Source organism: Triticum dicoccoides, chromosome 4A (assembly GCF_002162155.2).
Source record: "Triticum dicoccoides isolate Atlit2015 ecotype Zavitan chromosome 4A, WEW_v2.0, whole genome shotgun sequence".
Lineage (NCBI taxonomy): Eukaryota > Viridiplantae > Streptophyta > Magnoliopsida > Poales > Poaceae > Triticum > Triticum dicoccoides.
Window position 1 is genome coordinate 109,908,221 of NC_041386.1, and position 12,866 is coordinate 109,921,086.

A 12,866-nucleotide genomic window follows, 5' to 3' on the forward strand; every position below is an offset into this window, starting at 1 on the left:
TGAGAGGAAACTCAATGCTGATGGTACATATTGGAAGCCTGAGCAGTACCCCAAAACCACATGGGTTGCTGCAAAGGGACCTCCAGTTGATCCATCTAACTTATCTGGATTTGCATGTGGATCTCCTCATTCTGATGATGAGTCAATTGACTCCAACTATAAACTGTTCAAAAATCAGAATGGTGAAGTATTTGCTAGATATATTGGCACTAACTGCAGGAACGGCTCCCCTATGAAGAAAATCTGGGTTCCCAAAAGATGCCTTGAAAATCTTCAGGTGAGTGTCATCATGACGCCACCTGTGAAGAATAGGAACCCCAGATCAAATTCTTCATATGGATTCAAGTTCTCATATGGACCAAATTCCTCATATGGATCAAAGTCCTCATATGAACTTCATCGTGCTAACCCGTCTGTTTCACAGGGAAGATCTAAGGATTATGGATATGTGCATTATTCTTCAAATCATTATGTCCATAAGTCCTCGAAGAATTTCTCTGCATACTCTTATGCTTACTCTAACCCCTCTTATGTGAAACGAAATGGACTGGCTTCTGTGCCATCCTTCTCATATGGAGCTCGCAGAATGATGAATTCTTGGCCACCCCTTCAGATGTGGGTGGTGAAGAAAAAGAACTAATCTCTTCTGCAGGGTCAGGTCTCCAGACGCACGTAATCGTATGAAGAATTTGCTAGAGACCTGAGCATGCCTGATAGGATGCAGGCTAATCATGAAGAAATGAACTTCCATTTCTCACGTCCTCATATTGCTTTATCAGTTCTTTTACTTGATGAAATTGATCTGATGAATTGATGTCATATTCTTCACTGGTGAAGTATATGAGTTCGTAAGCTGCACTAATTCGTCTGCAGGATGATCAACCCAAAGCCACTGAGTGGGTCTTTGATAGTGGATGTACAAACCACATGACTGGTGACAAGAATCTATTGATGGATGCTCTATTATCTCTGTCGCATCTGAAGCATATCATCTTTGCTGACCAAGGCAAAAGTCAGGTATTGGGTCTAGGTAAGGTTGCGGTTACAAAGGATCGACACATGGACAAAGTCATGCTTGTTGAGTCCTTAGGATACAACCTTATGTCTGTCTCAATGCTTTGTGATCTTGATATGGTTGTTGTCTTTGGCAACTACCATTGTGTTGTGGTTATGGAAGCTGACAATTCCAAAGTCTTCGAAGGCTTTAGGAGAGGAGACCTGTATATTGTTGATTTCTCTACAGGACCACAACCAGCCGCGTGCTTACTTGCAAAAGCTTCAGAAGGCTGGTTCTGGCATCGACGACTTGGTCATGCAGGCATGAGGAATTTGCACACGCTTGTGAAGAAGAAGCATGTCATTAGCATCGAAAATGTCAAATTCCTTAAGGATCACCTATGCAGAGCCTGTGAAGCTGGGAAGATGACGAAGGCCAAGCATCCAGCGAAGACTATCATGACCACCACTCGCCCATTTGAATTGCTTCACATGGATCTCTTTGGTCCTAATCATTATTCTGCTATTTCAAATGAAGCATCTCAATATGGCTTTGTTATTGTTGATGATTATTCTCGCTACACATGGGTACACCTTGTTACTTACAAACATGAAGTGCAGGAAGTCTTCAAATGATTTTCCTCAAGGACTTCAACCAACTTTGGTGTGAAGATCAAGCACGTCAGAAGTGACAATGGCACCGAGTTCAAGAATTCTGGTCTCGATGACTATCTTGATGAACTTGGTATTACTCATGAGTTATCTGCTCCTTACACTCCTCAGCAGAATGGCGCCGTGGAGCGCAAGAACAGGACTCTTGCTGAGATGGCTCGCACTATGCTTGATGAATACAAAACGCCTCGTCGTTTCTGGACTGAGGCAATTGATACTGCGTGCCACATCATCAACAGAGTATATCTTCACAAATTCTTCAAAAAGACTGCCTATGAACCCCTCACTGATAAGAAACCCAATGTAAGTTATTTCAAAGTCTTCGGTGCTAAATGTTGGATTAGAGATCCTCATCACAACTCAAAATTTGCACCGAAAGCACATGAAGGTTTTATGCTTGGTTACGGAAAGGACTCGCACACCTACAGAGTCTTCAACAACGTTCTTCACGAAGTTGTTGAAACTGTAGATGTGCGGTTCGATGAAACTAATGGCTCGCAAAGAGAGCACCTACCTACTGTGATAGATGAACCAGCACCTGAGGAAACTATCAAGTTCAAGGCTATTGAGGATGTCATTCCTACTGAAGAATCTGCTGAAGAATTCATTCCAGAACATGAAGAACGTTGGGCTAATGCACCTGAAGAAAATGCTGAAGAAAATGGTGCTGAAGAAAACACTGATCAAATTCTTCAACGACAACCAGCTCATCCTCGCATTGCAAAAGAAGTGCAAGTTGAAAAGATCATCAATGACATCAAAGCGCCAGGTCCTCTCACACGCTCAAAAGCTTCACATTTGTCTAACTTTTGTGGGCACTATGCTTTTGTCTCTATTACAGAGCCCACTAAGGTAGATGAAGCATTTCTGGAGCCTGAGTGGATTCAGGCCATGCAAGAAGAATTACATCAGTTCAAGCTCAACAATGTCTGGGAACTGGTCAAACGTCCAGATCCTCGCAAGCACAATATCATCGGCACAAAGTGGATCTACCACAACAAGCAAGATGAAAATGGTCTTGTGGTGAGGAATAAGGCACGACTTGTAGCTCAAGGCTACACACAGGTTGAAGGAATTGATTTCGATGAAACTTTTGCACCTGTTGCTAGACTTGAGGCTATTTGCATATTACTTGCTTATGCTAACCATCATGATATAATTTTATATCAAATGGATGTGAAAAGTGCATTCCTCAATGGTAAGCTTGAGGAAGAAGTATATGTTGCTCAACCCCCCAGGTTTTGAAGATCCAAAGAATCCCGACAAAGTCTTCAGACTCAACAAGGCCCTCTATGGCCTCAAGCAGGCCCCACGGGCTTGGTATGATACCTTGAAGGAACTCTTCATGAAGAAAGGCTTCAAACCCGGTTCACTCGACCCTACTCTTTTCACTAAATCTTATGATGGTGAATTGTTTGTGTGCCAAATATATGTTGATGATATTATCTTTGGATGTACTGACCAACGTTATAGTGATGAATTTGCCTATATGATGAGTGAAGAATATCAAATGTCTAGGATGGGAGAGTTGAAATTCTTCTTAGGTCTTCAAATTCGTCAACAACACAATGGCATATTCATCTCTCAGGAGAAATACCTCAAGGATGTACTAAGGAAATTCGGCATGCAAGATTGCAAAGGCGTCAAAATTCCTATGCCCACAAATGGCCATCTGTGCACTGATGAAAATGGTATTGACTTCGATCATAAGGTATACCGCTCCATGATAGGTTCCTTATTGTACTTATGTGCATCTAGGCCAGATATAATGCTTAGTGTTTGCATGTGTGCCCGATTTCAAGCTACACCGAAGGAATCACACCATAAGGCTGTGAAGCATATTCTTCGATATCTAGCTCACACACCAACACTTGGATTATGGTACCCCAAGGGCTCGACTTTTGATCTCATTGGATATTTTGACTCTGACTATGCTGGTGATCGTGTGGACCGCAAGTCAACATCTGGTACATGTCATTTCCTCGGACGATCTTTGGTCTGTTGGTCCTCGAAGAAACAGAACTGCATATCACTATCTACTGTTGAAGCTGAGTACATTGCCGCTGGTTCTTGCTGTGCCCAATTGCTATGGATGAAGCAAACTCTCAAGGACTACGGCGTCAACATGAAGAATGTGCCTCTCTTCTATGACAATGAGAGTGCCATCAAGATTGCTCACAACCCAGTTCAGCACTCGAAGACAAAGCACATTCAGATTCTTCATCATTTTCTTCGTGATCATGTGTTGAAGGGCGACCTTTCTATTGAGCATGTGATGACTGAAGAACAGCTAGCCGATATCTTCACAAAGCCCTTGGATGACAAGAGATTTAGCAAGTTGCGGTGTGAGCTAAATATCCTAGAATCTTCGAATGTTCTTTGAAAAGGACACTCATCCTAACACTTATGCAAAATTGATGACTTAGATGTGCAACACATGAAGAAACGTTTTTCTTCAATCAATGAAGAATAACACTCTTAGTGTGAAGAAATTAACGAAGAATTTGATTCTCAGAACCCTACGATAATTGTACGCGGTGTTTGAAATCATCATTCTTATACGGTGGGTCACGCCACCACCAAAAGTTGAAATTCTTCAATTATTCATATTCTTCAACTTTGCATTGTCTTCACTTGTCCCGTCGTTTTTCTTCATTGGCTATAGGATTAGAATAGTGTTGTCCTATATAGGGCCGAGGAGATCCTCCGGAACCTGAACCCACCTTATCTACCTGGCGCTCCAATGCACCACCCGCCGTCAGGCCCCTGGCTCCGGCGTGCCTCCCACCGCCCTAACCCAGCATGCCTCCCGCCGCCGGCCCACTGGCTTCGGTGCGCCTCCCGACGCCAGCCCACTGGCTCCGGCGCGCCTCCTGCTGCCACCCCTAACCCCAGCGCGCCTCCTGCCGCCGGTCCCCCCAGCTCGAGCATGCCTCCCGCCGCCGCCCTAGAACTCCAGCATGCCTCCCGCCGCCTTCCATCCCCACTGCTCCAAGAACTGGACCGAAGTGGTGACGTCCACTGCGCCCTTCTCTCCATCGCCCGATCACTCCACCCCGTATGTCAGGTGAGGCCCATGGGGTCGCATCCCACATGTGTGACCTGCACGGGCATATCTTGCCGACCTTCTCTAGCACTTGTCTTCAACCTTCCCGGCATTTCTCACTGCTGCAGTGATGGCCTCTCCCCCTAGCCATGCATCATATCCCTCAAGCTTGAGCTGTCGTGAGTGGGGAAGCCACCTCTTGGAGACAGCACCGAGGATGCATCCCATGCGGTGGAGAGCAGCAAAGGCCAAGGGGCACGCATGCAGACTAGGAAGGTCGATGAACAACGCCACTGCCTTCGGCTGCCTGCACGCCACCGCTCCCCTTATAACTTGTACGCGTTGCTGCCAGCCAATTCCTCTCACAGATGCTGTTGAAGTAGAAATGTGCAGCTGGGGAGCCGCCCGTGCATAAGTGGCAAAAACAGGGATGTACGATCCAGTAGAGCAACATACGAGTGAGGAGTTCAATTTGAGTTTGCTTTTCAGTCATATTCTATGGTTGAATGTTATCATAGCATTCTACTTTGATCCATTGTTTTCTCAACCTCCCGTTTCATATCAAGAAGCACTTCCTCAACCTGTGACACAGGTTCAGTTTCAAGTTCGACAAATGTTTCAATTCGAACATTTTTTAATCAAGTACGGGTTACTCTACTTATTTTTCAACACTTCTTATTTTTCTGTCGATGTCCACCAAGTATTTTCGGTCGATGTCTACCAAGTATTTTCGGTCTAGGGAGATTTCCTTAGAGACAACAGGAACCATGTTCAACACTGCTTATTTTTCTGTTTTAGACTGGCGAATCCTCATATTGGTGGACATCGACTTTGTTACTCTTCTACTGATGAATTTTGTACGGGTTAGTTGTAGATGGATCATGTGTACGAGAAGTTGAATTTCTCCTCGCCTATATAGTTCCTTCTCAAGCACCATGTCCCATGGATGGAAATTCTCAAGAACAATTTGCCCAGGGTTGTGTTTGTGTGCTCCTGTTCCGGTGTGCCTTGTAAAAATGAGGAAGTTCAGACTTATCTTTGTGAAGGTTCAATGTGTGTACCGGTTGCAGGAATTCACAAATTAAAAAAAGATATACTTGAGTTGTGTGTGCCGCATGTGTGGGAAGTACTAAATACGTTCCGCGGGTGAGAAGTTCGTAGTTTCTGTTGCTAATAGTCTAAAAAATCGCTTTTGAAAAAACAACACACCTTTAGTGTCCAAAAAACGAGTTGAACACAAGAAAAAAATATCCGTTGACTAGTGAACCTTGTGAATCCAAGGTTTTAGAAAAAGGTTCTATTCTAAAACATCATGCACATAAAGTGAAACAGTAACAAAAATATAAGGAAAAAATCGAAAAATGTACACTTGTTTAAAAAAATAGAAGTTCAAATTAAAATAGTGGAGCAGTTCGTTTTTTATAATAAAAGTAGGATTTTCCTCTTTACTAGAAATAAACCAACAAGTTCAAATAAAAAAGCAGACCGGTCCAAAAATTATACAAAAAAGGTATTTTCCCCCTTTCTAGAAAAAACTAGAGGTTTAAATTTAAATGATGGAGAAGTTCAATGTTTCTTAAAAACCTAAGAAGGCCAAATCAAAACAATAGAGCAGCTCCAAAAGTATATAAAAAATTGTCACTCATTTGTTAGAAAACTAGAAGTTCAAATTTAAATATCGGAGCGGTTCGATGTTTATTACAAACCCCAAAAAATCAAACACAAAAAACAAAGCATCTCAACACAAATTCATATAAAAAAGATTTTATCCGTTAAAAACCCTAGAAGTTCAAATCGAAAAAATGGAGCAGTTCGATAGTTATACAAAATTTCAATTTTCCTCATTATTAAGGAATGGAAACAAGAACTTCAATTTTTTTAAATAGAGCAGTACAAAATTCATAAAAAAGGATTTTCACCGTTTTTTACAAAACAACTCTAGAGGTTCATATTTAAATAACGGGTCGGTTCAATATTTATTAAAAACTAGGATTTTTTCGTTACTACAAGGAAATAAACCAAGAACTCCAAATTACGAAAATAGAGAAGTTCGATATTTATAAAAAATCTCAGATTTTTCCTTGTTACTAAAGAATAAAAATGACGAAGTTCAAATTAAAATAGAGGGGTAGTTTGATGCATACGGGAAACTCCAATTATTACCGTTTCTAAGAAAAAAAATAAAACTATGAAGTTCAATTTACAAAAAAAGTTTGATGCTTATTTAAAAACATATCTCCTTTCTGAGAATATGACTAAGAGTTGAAATAAAAATAACAGAGAAGTTCGAAGTATATAAAAAACTCAGATTTGGTGCAAGAAGTTCATGTGCACCTCCGTGCACGGTTCAGAATTTATATTGCGAGACATCCGACCTCCAATTACATGTTTTAAAATGGCAAAAAATGATGACTGACCTTCGTTTGTGTGTAATTCGACGTATGCACAAATTTGTGACAGAAGTTCATATTAAAAACAACGAGAAGTTCAAGTACTGCAAAGGAATGCATTTCAGGTGAGAATAAAAGTATATAAATATAAAAGCTTAAAAGGTTTGTTGAAAGAAGTTCAAGTGCTCTGTCCGGGGAAGTTCAAAATTTCTTAGGAGAGAGGTTCACCTTGTATTTCCATGTTCAAAAACACAAAAAAGAAATTGTTTTTTTGTGTTTTAAAATAATCCTCTCAATCCACAAAGAAGTTCAGTTATTATTTGGGAGCAATTTGATTTCAAAAAGAAAATAAAAAAATCAAATTATAAAAACGGAAAACGTTCATGTACTATATGGTGTGTGTTTAATATGAGAAAAATGAATTAAAAGGCAAGGTTTTCCGCGTTATTAAAGAATGGAAACAAGAAGTTCAAAAATTAAATAACAAAGAAGTTCAACTTTTAATAATATAGCGCTTCAAAATTTCATAAAAAGATTAAGGAATAAACCAGGAAGTCCATATTAAAAAGATGGAGAAGTTCGATGATTATATAAAACTCAAATTTTCCTCATTATGAAACAATGGAAGCAAGAAGTTCAAAAATAAAATAACAAAAAGTTCAACTTTTAAAAATGGAGCGCTTCAAAATTCACAAAAAAGGATTAAGAAATTTAGATTAATATTTATAAAAAACATAGATATTTTCACGTAACCGAGAGAAGTTCAGGTTGATAAACTACCAGAAGTTCACGTTCTACACGTTGTGCATTTTGTATTAAAAATGAATAAAAATTCAAAGGCTAAATTTGTTGTCGTTATAAGTTCAAGTACTCTGTCGGAGAAAGTTAAAAAATTTATTGTGAGAGAGGTTTGTACAACAAGAATATCATTTGTGTAAACACTGACGAATGGATGAGAAAATTACAAACGAAAAATACGTCACAGAAGTTCAGTGTGAAAACAACATGAAGTTCAACTACTACGCTGAATGAATTTTAGATGAAAAACTTTTAAAATCATCACGAGTATGAAAAAACGATCAACACGGGAAAGTTATGTGCTTACAGCAGCTTTCCACTGGTATATCACTTGCTCAATTCAGATGAGTGGATGGAGAGTTACGAGCAGTGGATGGAGACCTACAAGCAAAAAAATCACGTGAAAAATAGAGTGAAGTTCAGGTACACGCGCCGAGAAGTTCAGGTTCTTCACGCGGTGCATTTTTGAAGAATCTGTTTCGCGATAAAGGCAGAACGCATGATCCTGTTGTTTTCGAAATTACTTGAAAACGGTTAGGAATCAGAGAAAACCATCAACATGAAAAAGTTTCGCATTTTCCGTAGCTTTTCAGCGGTATATTATTTGCCCCATTCCGATAAAGTGTGTAGAAATTACGGCGAAAATACGTTTTTTTCATTCTCGAAACTGACTTAAAACCATAAAGAATTGGGAGAAACAATACATACCAAAAAGTTACGCAATTGTGCAAGCTTTCCAACGCCATATCATTTGCTACATTCGGACGAGCGGTTAAAAAATTAGCTAAAAAATACGAACTCGGTAGGACTTGGACCATTTTCTAAATTACTCTTAAACCATTCAAAATTAGAAAAAAACTTTCAAGATGAAAAAGTAGCGCATTTTCATAGGCTTTCCAACGCCGTATCATATGACTCCATTGGATTAGCCGTTTAGAAATGACATCGAAAAAATGAACTCAGCTGTTCGGTTTATGAAATTTTACATTTTTTCAAATTACTCTTTAACCATAGGGAATTAGAGAAAACTTTCAACGTGTGGAAGGAGCGGTTTTGCAGCAGCTTTCCAATGCCATATTATATGCCTCATTCCGATAAACGATTTAGAAATGCGATCGAAAATACGATTCACGTTTTTTGTGTGAAGAAAAAACGGTTTTCAAAACTGCTCTTAAACCACTTATATTTTGCCAAAAATTTAACTTGGGTCAGGATATTGGTGTCCATAGCTTTCCAATGGTATATCGCAAGCCCCATTTGGGCAATGTTGGCGGAAGTTCAACCTAGTTCACAGGGAAGTTCAACGTACTACTAGCGGGGCAGGTCAGGTTGTGATCAGAATATTATTCTGATCCCGTGATCAGAATAGTGTTTATGTATATATATATATGAGTTTATGTCCTCTACAACATTCACTTATTGCTATTTCTTCAAGTTGGTTTTCTGCTAAGTGAATGTGATCGGACCCTTCCCTTCTATGCTATACTCAACCCAATCTGTTCACAAATTCTTCATGTGCGTTCTATTTGAAACTCGTTCAAAATATTCACTGTGTCCTTGTCAGCTGAAGAAATTGCGAACAGAACTTTGAAACCTATCTTATCGAAATTTTCAGTTTTGCCGCTCAAACTTCCGCATCCCACGATACACTTATCCACTCACCCACGATCTAACATGATCTCCACCTCTCATTACGTGGGTGACACATGTCAAGCGAATGAGAAGGGTCAGGGGCACGTTCGACCAATTTCTTCGGGCGAGCAGTTTTTCACTGTGGCTATAAATACCCCTCCTTCCCTTCCTCACTTCTTTTACTCAGCTCGATCTCTCTCCAGCTCGAGTTTCTCAAACCCTAGCGCCGCCGCTACTTCATCGCCGCCGGTGAGGAAGAGCTTCACTGCCTCGACCTCGTCACCAACGTACTCGCGCCGACCGCGGAAATCTTCACTCCGCCGCCGCCGTAGCCGTCTTCCTCTGCCAAGTTAGGGCGTGGAAGATCTGCACCGATGAACTTCACATCTCCTCACTCTAGTTCGCCCTGTTCTTTGTCTAGGGTAATTAAAAGTTACTTTTACTACCCTCATTGATTTGAATGATTATCTACAAAATCTTCAAAGGTGTTTTTCTTCATATCTTCACACACTGAACACCTCACAAGTCATGTGTTCTTGATTCGTTTATCTAAGCATGATTTTCTTCAAGATTCCTCAAATGTGTGGATTTTTAATCTACACATCTCTGGAACCTAAGACAAAGAACGCTTAGTGAAATTCTTCAAGACTCATCTGGTCAAATTCCTCAAACTTGTTCTTTTTACAAAACCTTCTAAGAACGCACATGACCTCTCCAAATTCCTCGCAACTATACTCTGTTCATAGGTACTCATGTTAGCTGCTGAATCACTAGGTTCTCATCAACTTAACTCATTTGCAGCGTTCCTTGAAGAAAAGTTGCATTCTTCTTCATAGAATTCAATTGTTCAAATTCATCAACTGAAGAAAATGGCTGATGGTAAAAGGCCACAGAAAGGAGGAAAGAAGCCAGAGGTCATGACTGCCTTTGAAATCCCTGAGGACATATACAAAGATTACTGCACCCCTGATGAGGCCACTCATGGCAAGGAAACCAAGAGTGAGCGCAAGGTGCGCATACAGAGGATAGAAAGGAGATGGGAAAGAGAGTGGAGGGAGTACAGATATGTCACTCCTAAGTACATGAAGAAATTCGCACTCAATCCTCCATGCCCAAGAGCTCCATTGGCACCTGGCCAAATCGCTGATCCCACCAGCCTCAAGCGCGGTGAGCACTATCCTAATGAATAGGCCAAGCGCCAAGCCAAGCTGGCTAAGCAAGCCAGAGAAGCAGTGAGGAAATTTAATGAAGACTCTGCTGCTGCTGCTGCCTCTGCTAAGGCCTTTGCTGTCAAGCCAAAGAAGGCTATGTCTAAGAAGCCTGCGCGCAGGCCAAGTTCCTCAGCAATGCCCTCAGGGCCAGAATCCTCAAAGCCCTCATGGCAAATTCCTCATGCTGCTCATGTTCCTCCAAAGTCCTCAGCTCCTCCGCCAAAGCCTTCAGTTGTTCCGACTAAATCCTCAGCACCTGTGCATCTCGCCTCGTGCCAAAGGACTGCCGGCATCTCCATTGCCTTAGGTGTCTCAGCTAGTTCCTCAGCTGCACCAAGTTCCTCAGCTGGCCCCTCACTGCTGAAGACAAAGGCCACTGCTGGACAAGGTCCTCGCCCAAGTCCTCAAAAGAAGCAAGTCACTTTCCAAGTGCTGTCTGATGAAGACGAAGCTGATGATGATGAACTTGCAGAAATCATCAGAGACAGGCAAGTCAGGGCCGCTAGAGCCAAAGGATCAGAGGTGCCACTACTTTTGGATCCCAAGCTGATCCTCGACTACATTGATGATTGGCACAAGGACCCCAACACTCCCTTGCCTGACTTCAAGCTGACTCCTGGCCAGAGTCACATGCTGACCCACTTCATCCAAGAAGAAAAGTGGAAATTTGAGAAGGCCAGGCAGATCAAGAAAGCGCAGTACAAGAAAGAGCGCTATCTGAAGAAAAACGTTATCTCTATGACAACTGAAGAACTTGTCACTATTCAGACTGAGATTAAGAAACTCAGTGATGACTTTGACGCATATCGTGCTGATTGGCTTGGAGCCAAGGTTCGTTTTGTGAAACTTGCAGATAACTTCACTTCCAATGTTGCAGCCCCAATGCAACAGGAAATTCCTCAGGCTGAAGCATCTGCTCAGCCTACTGAAGAAAATGCCAGGAGTCATTGAAGAAATGGAAGATGAAGATGGGGCAGACGTTGAAGATGATGATGAACTTGTCACTATTCATTAGCTAAAGAGGCTGGCATTGAAGAAATGGAAGATGAAGATGTGGACATTGGCTGCTCCACACCCGTAATCAGTGATGAATTTTGGGAAAGTCAGCATCCAAACTCACCAATGTTCACCCCTCTACAACAAATTCCTCAGTCCCCCACACAAACTGTACATATGGGCTCTGAAGAAACTCATCCCACTGCATCTGTCCATGAGGAAATTCCAGCCACTAGTGCTGAAGAAACTGCTGCTGCTGAGCAACCAATGACGCAGGCTGTCACTGAGGAGGAACCAGAAATTCCTCAGCCTGAAGAACCTGCGATTGAGATTCCTGAGGTGGTGATGCAACTCACTGACACTCCTCTGTCGAAGCCAAAGGATCCATTCTCACGCAAGCAAAAGTTCAAGGCTGATGATTTCTTCGGTGAGCACATATTCTTCGAAGATTACAACCCATATGACTCTTCTCGCATTAGGAAGAGGTGTTTCTCGACTGCTAGTCAAGCCAATTTCTATTCCTCAGTGTTGTTCAACAAGGAGAAGATCTTCTACCATGAGCATATTCCTCACGTGGATATGGAATCTCTGCCGTGCTTTGCACCAGTCCTCAGCGTTCTTCACGATGCTAGACTGCTAAACTTTTGCTCTGACATCTGCGATTGGAATGAAGAACTGATTCTTCAATTCTATGCAACGCTGAACATCACCAGAGAGGCTGAAGATGTGAATTCATGGGTGCTGGACTGGATGTCTGAAAACACTCACTACACTGCACCAGCCTATGAATTGCTTCGTGCTCTACCACTCAGTCCCCCCTTGAAGAAGCTCGCTGCATCTACAGTGAACCTAAGCTCACACATCATTACATGCAGGTGCTGATGAAACCTTTGAAGCCAGGTCAGGCACCAAGAACCAAATTCCTTGTGAAGGAATTGCTGTACGTGCCCAGAACTGTCTATCGTATTCTTATGAGGACAATCAGTCCCATCAAAGGCCACGACTCATCTGATGAGGAAATTGTTGGCATCATGAAGAATCTGGTATTCAACATCGTTCATGGCATTCCTGTCAATTATCACGATTTCTTCATGAGGACTATGGCCAATGTTGCACAGTATCCGT